The sequence below is a fragment of the Podarcis gaigeae genome, assembly GCF_964106915.1.
Source record: "Podarcis gaigeae genome assembly, chromosome: 3".
NCBI lineage: Eukaryota > Metazoa > Chordata > Lepidosauria > Squamata > Lacertidae > Podarcis > Podarcis gaigeae.
Window position 1 is genome coordinate 80474565 of NC_139680.1, and position 6058 is coordinate 80480622.

Consider the following 6058-nt stretch of genomic DNA (forward strand, 5'->3'; position numbering starts at 1 on the left):
GGTAAACTCACAAGGAGCCCAACTAGATCAGTATTCTGTCTCCAAGCGGCCGACCAGGCCTATGCCTATGAAAGACCCAAGCAGTGTGGTACGTGTGGCTGTCTGTAGGCAATGAAAGGTCTTCCTCCCAGAGCTTGAGAAAGAGAACTGTCATTGTCCAGGAGAGGTTGTAGATCTCTGATGATGCGTTGTACTGTTTTAACTTGGGAGCTGTATGTGATGACTAGAGGTGTTCTGTTATTTTCTTTTTTGGGTCTGTCTTGCAGCAAGTTCTCTCTGGGTAATCACCATAGTCTCCCCCCCCCCCACAAGACACTCACTGACACCACTATTGGAGGCACCATATTCATAGTAGCATGCCTAGTAGTCATTGATAATCTTACCCTTTAAGCCCCTCTAAGTGGTTGGCCATCACGTAATACTGAATTCCACAGTTTAATTATACACTCCATGAAGGAAAACATTCTTCCTTTTATCTTCTACCCTCCCACCATTCAACTTCTTTGGGCTCCCTACATTCTGTCCCCTGTGTTGAATAGATTAGGACCTGTCTGCTTGGACTGTTAAAGCACAACACAGAATGATGACACTTTTATTAAATAAACAGGGTCGTGGGAACCTATTGGCTAGTGCCTCTGACATCACCATGACTCGAAACAAGTCTTGCCACATAACATTTTGCAGGATCCACCTCTTAAATAATATTTCAACTGCCCCCCCCCTATTTTTTAGTTGCACTTTAATTTTTTCAGGAGAGGGTTAAATGTGTGCCTACTCCCTTTTGTGGTTGGGTGCCTAGATTTCACGATAGAAGAAAACTAATAATAATAATAATAATAATAATAATAATAATAATAATGTCAGGGGCTCAGGAGCAGAGGCACAGGGAAGAGGGGAGATGGAGAGCGAGGGGGAGGAATCCGAGGGGAGCGTAGGAGGGGACAGTGGTCCGAGGGATTCCATGAGCCTCTCCAGCGAATCGGAAGATTCACAAAAGGGGGCGCCAGTGGCCAGGGGCAGGGGGTTCCCAAGGGGAACGCCCCAGGAGCAAGGGGGCAGCAGGGACTCCCAGAGCAGTAGTTGGAAATCAGGACCAGCTTCCCCACCAGAGCAGAGTGGGGGGGGAGAGTCCCAGGTATCGGGGCCAGTGCTTTCCCCACCAGGGAGAGGAGACGAGGCAGAGCTGACCACGCCTCCATCGGAGAGTCAGGCAACGGAGGGGAGGTCAGATCCGGCCAGTGTCACGGAAGAGGGAAGCAGCGATAGAAGCAGTGTAACGGTTAGGAGAAAGGTCACTGGGTTGGCGCGAGAAACAAGTTCAAATGTACAGGAGTGTGGGACAGCAGAGAATGAGGATTGGGAACCGGGTCCTAAAGCCCGCCGGAGGCAGGGGGAGGAGCTAAGCGACTCAGCGTCGGAGGAGTCCAGAAAGGGCAATGTCCCGGTGGGCAGGAGGACCCAGAGGAGGAGAGAACAGCCAGAAGGTGGAGCAGGGCTAGGATCTTAAACTGGTGCGGAAGGGGAGGTGATTCAGACGGGACTTCGCCGATCTAAGGTCTAAGACGTAGGGCTGCATGCTCTGGCGTTGAAATGGAAACTAAACTTCAATAAAGACTTTTGTACATTACATCAACCTGGCGTTGGTCCTCTGTGAGCTGGGACCTAGAGGCAGCTCTGACAAATAATAATAATAATAATAATAATAATAATAATAATAATAATAATTAGGTAAAAAAAGGTAAAGGACCCCTGGACGGTTAAGTCCAGTCAAAGGCAACTATGGGGTTGCGGCACTCATCTCGCTTTCAGGCCAAGGGAGCAGGTATTTGTCCACAGACAGCTTTCCAGGTCATGTGGTCAGCAGGACTAAACCGCTTCTGGCGCAATGGAACGCCGTGTCAGAAACCAGAGTGCACGGAAACGCCGTTTACCTTCCCGCCACAGCAGTATCTATTTATATACTTGCACTGGTGTGCTTTTGAACTGCTGGGTTGGCAGCAGCTGGGACAGAGCAACGAGAGCTCACCCCCTTGTGGGGATTCGAACCGCCGACCTTCTGATTGGCAAACCCAAGAGGCTTGGTGGTTTAGACCACAGCACCACCCGCATCCCCAATAATAATAAAAACCACCCATCTGCCTGGGTAGCCCCAGCCAGATCTTACATAGGCTAGCCTTACTATAGCCCATAATTTGGATATATGAATATTCCAAACACTAGCCAGCAACATAAAGGCTGCATTGCACCCTTTGTGTAGAAGCAGCCAAAAAGGAGATAAGCACTTTTGTATTGATCTGTTCCTTTTCCCTGTGTTTCTTCAAGATCTGTTGTATACTGAATGATGGCCCTGGGAAGCATCTTGAATGGCTGAATGATTCAGTTTCTACCGTGAATTGTAGGCTATGGGGGTAAATTTAGCCCTGGTGGTGATCCTACCTGACTTCATTTGATTTCCATCCATTTACATCACAGAACAATGCAGACCTCTCCATTCTGTTGCACAGTGTAAGGTTTATTTAGAAAAGTAGACATTTGACGTACAAGATGTCTGTCCAAATAAAATCTATTTGCACAGCCACCGGCTCAGAGGCGAGTCCTTTATGCAGGATGGTTCTGGACTGGCAACTAATTTAAAAGCCAGGTATTTCCAGTTGCAACATTTATCAGGAAGCTCAGTAGCCTGTCTCTTTGATGATTTGTTGTACTTATACAGCACAGCAAGCAAGAAATGAATGAAACTCAAGCAAATTCTGCAGCCTTAGAAAGGTATATAGAAACAGCATACCGTACCTTACATTATTATCATCAACTAATTATGTTCAGCATGAAGGTAAATAGCATGATGTTATTGATTGCCAGTATCTTAATATCAAAACCATTTTTTTTCAGTTAAAAGAAGTAAACAGCTCAAGTGATGTCTACTAAGCTTCGTGATGACCTTGTATTCTTGGTTTTCATTGTGATGAAACAAACAGCAGAACAATAATATAACCTTCCTGCTGAGGAGGTGTTTTTTGTTGTTGTTAAATTGAATTAACTTTTTTAAAAAAACCCACCTGTGGCAAAATAAATAATGTACAGGCTGCAAAAAAATCATTTCGTGTAGCTCCATTTTTGGAGCTTAAAAAGATTTTACAATAGTGATTGAGGCTCGTCAAAATTCTCTTTTTGTGGACATATGTTCTTTTTGTTGTTGTTTACTATGTTGCATAAGTTTTGAAACAAAAAAAGAGGAAAACATAGTGATTGCATTTGGATCTTGACCATCTGAGATGAAAAAGCTAAAGTGGCCACTCTATGCCTTATGCACATTCACTGGGTAGTCTTCTGTAGCAAGTGTGAAAAGGCCCCAAACAGGGTGCTGGGACTGTGTCTTGTGCAAGTTCTCCTAGAACATGTGTATGTGCGCAAGTGTATATGTGCAGAGAATCATAGTATTATAGAATTGGAAGGGACCATGAGAGTCATCTAGTCCAACCCCTGGCAGTCTTACCCAATGCAAGGCTTGGACCCATAACCCTGAGATTAAGAGTCTAATGCTCTACTGACTGAGCTATCCTCCCAGGAAATGTCCTTCAATTTAACATAGATGAAACAAACAAAACCCTTTCTATTCCAAGTTAGCTCGACCTCTGCTTATTTCATCAGAATGAAAACAAAGAATAGAAGGAGTGATATGCAATTGTAGCTGTCTGTTAGAGGAATCGACCTACCCTTCCTTACTTCACAATCTCCTGCACACTCGCTAAATCTGCTTCTCAAGGTTGGAGGAGCCTCTAGAGCTGACTGGAGTAGGACATGACCGGTGTGTGTGTGTTTGCAGGGAGGAGGAAAGGAAGGGAAAATCTGTTCCTGCAACACTGGAAATCACCCATTGCCATTAGGGAAGCCTTGAAGGCATAATTTTGGCTGTTTGCTTCTCCGACACTAATTTGGACTATTCTTTTCTATCTGCATTCTCTTTTTAAAAAAGATGGTGATGACTTAGGTGTTAAAATTATAAGTTTAATATGCATAAAATGTAATGTCTGAATGCATTGTATTTGAGATGCTATAAAGAGAAGTGTACACTAGCGGGAAGTTTAACTATAGCAAATACAATACAGAAAGGTTGGATGTTTCTGGGGGAGGGCTTAGGCTAATTAATGACCTATTGCTGGAAACCCAAACAGTCTCAGTCAGCAGGAAGATGAAACCTGATAACACATCATCTCTGTGTCCTCAGAGTGAGCAGGCAGGGAAGAAATCCAGTTCAGCCTGCTGGGAGAAGCAGCTACCAGCATGTCAAAGGACAGACTAAGCTTCATGATGATCAGGCAAGACGCCTGCATAGGATCTCTCTCTGGGAAAGAGAGAGGAAAGTTACTGAACTGTTTTAATGGGTTAAAGAAGAGAGAACTACGATGCTTGCTTGTTTAAGAGCATTGTGTTATTTTGTATTTTGTAATGTTTATTTGTATCTATTTTAAGACTGTTTCCAGTACAGCTTTGAAACTCATTCTTGTGGTGGAGATAAAATTATTTCTATTCTAGAAGTTTGGTCAAGATTGAAACTTTCCTTGTCAGGACGAATTGCTGCTATAAAGATGAATGTATTGCCAAAGATGTTGTTTTTATTTCAGACTTTACAGATTGTGGATAAAATGGAGTGTTTTGGGAGGTGGCAAAGAGATATCTCCAAATTTGTCTGGCAGGGCAAAAAGCCCAGAATTAAGTTTAAGATACTAACTGATGCTAAAGAAAGAGGGGGCTTTGCCCTGCCAGACTTAAAGCTGTACTATGAATCAGCAGCTTTCTGCTGTTTGAAAGATTGGCTGCTTCTTGAAAACACTGATGTTTTAGATTTGGAAGGATTTAACAACGTTTTTGGATGGCATGCATATTTGTGGTATGACAAGGTTAAAATTCATAAGGCTTTCAAGAACCATATTGTCAGGAAAGCAGTGTTCAATGTCTGGATAAAATATAAAGACTTATTGGAAAATAAGACCCCAAGGTGGTTATCACCAATGGAAGCTAAGACCCGGAAAAGACTCAATATGGAGGTCAAATGGCCGAAATATTGGGAAATAATAGAAAAAGTTGGAGATAATTGGAGGTTGCAGAGTTTGGAGAAATTAAAAGATAAAGTGCGAGATTGGTTACATTATGCTCAGATCAAAGAAGTTTTTAAGTTGGATAAAAAGATAGGATTCCAGGTGGAAAAATCAAAGTTAGAAACGGAATTGTTAGAACCTAAGACTAAGGTACTTTCAAGAATGTATAATTTGCTGCTAAAATGGAATACACAAGATGAAACGGTCAAATCGGCTATGATAAAATGGGCACAGGACATAGGGTATAATATTATGTTTGCTGACTGGGAAAGGTTATGGACCACCGGTTTGAAATTCACGGCATGTAATGCCTTGAAAGAAAATATTATGAAAATGATATATAGGTGGTACATGACCCCAGTCAAGCTTGCAAAAATATACCATTTGTCTGATAATAAATGTTGAAAATGTAAAGAAACTGAAGGAACGTTCTTTCACCTCTGGTGGACCTGCCCTAGAGTTAAGGCTTTCTGGGAAATGATATATAATGAGTTGAAAAAGGTATTTAAGTATACCTTCCCTAAGAAACCAGAGGCCTTTCTTTTGGGCATCGTCGGCCAGAGGGTGTTAAAGAAGGACTGAACATTTTTTATGTATGCAACAACAGCAGCAAGGATACTTGTCGCTAAATACTGGAAAACCCAAGATTTGCCCACACTGGAAGAATGGCAGATGCAACTGATAGACTATATGGAGCTTGCAGAAATGACTGGCAGAATCCGAGACCTGGGAGAAGAAGTTGTGGAGGAGGACTGGAAGAAATTCAAGGACTGTTTACAAAAATATTGTAAATTGTATGAATTTTAAGAAAGATGTAAGATTATCAACAATATGGCACCAATAAGTTAGTTAAAAGGAATATGAAGATAAATGAAAATATAAGAAAAGATAAATTTTGGATAAATATTATGTTAAAATTAAGCTTTTAAGGTTTGGGTTAAATTATCTAAAATTAGGGATAC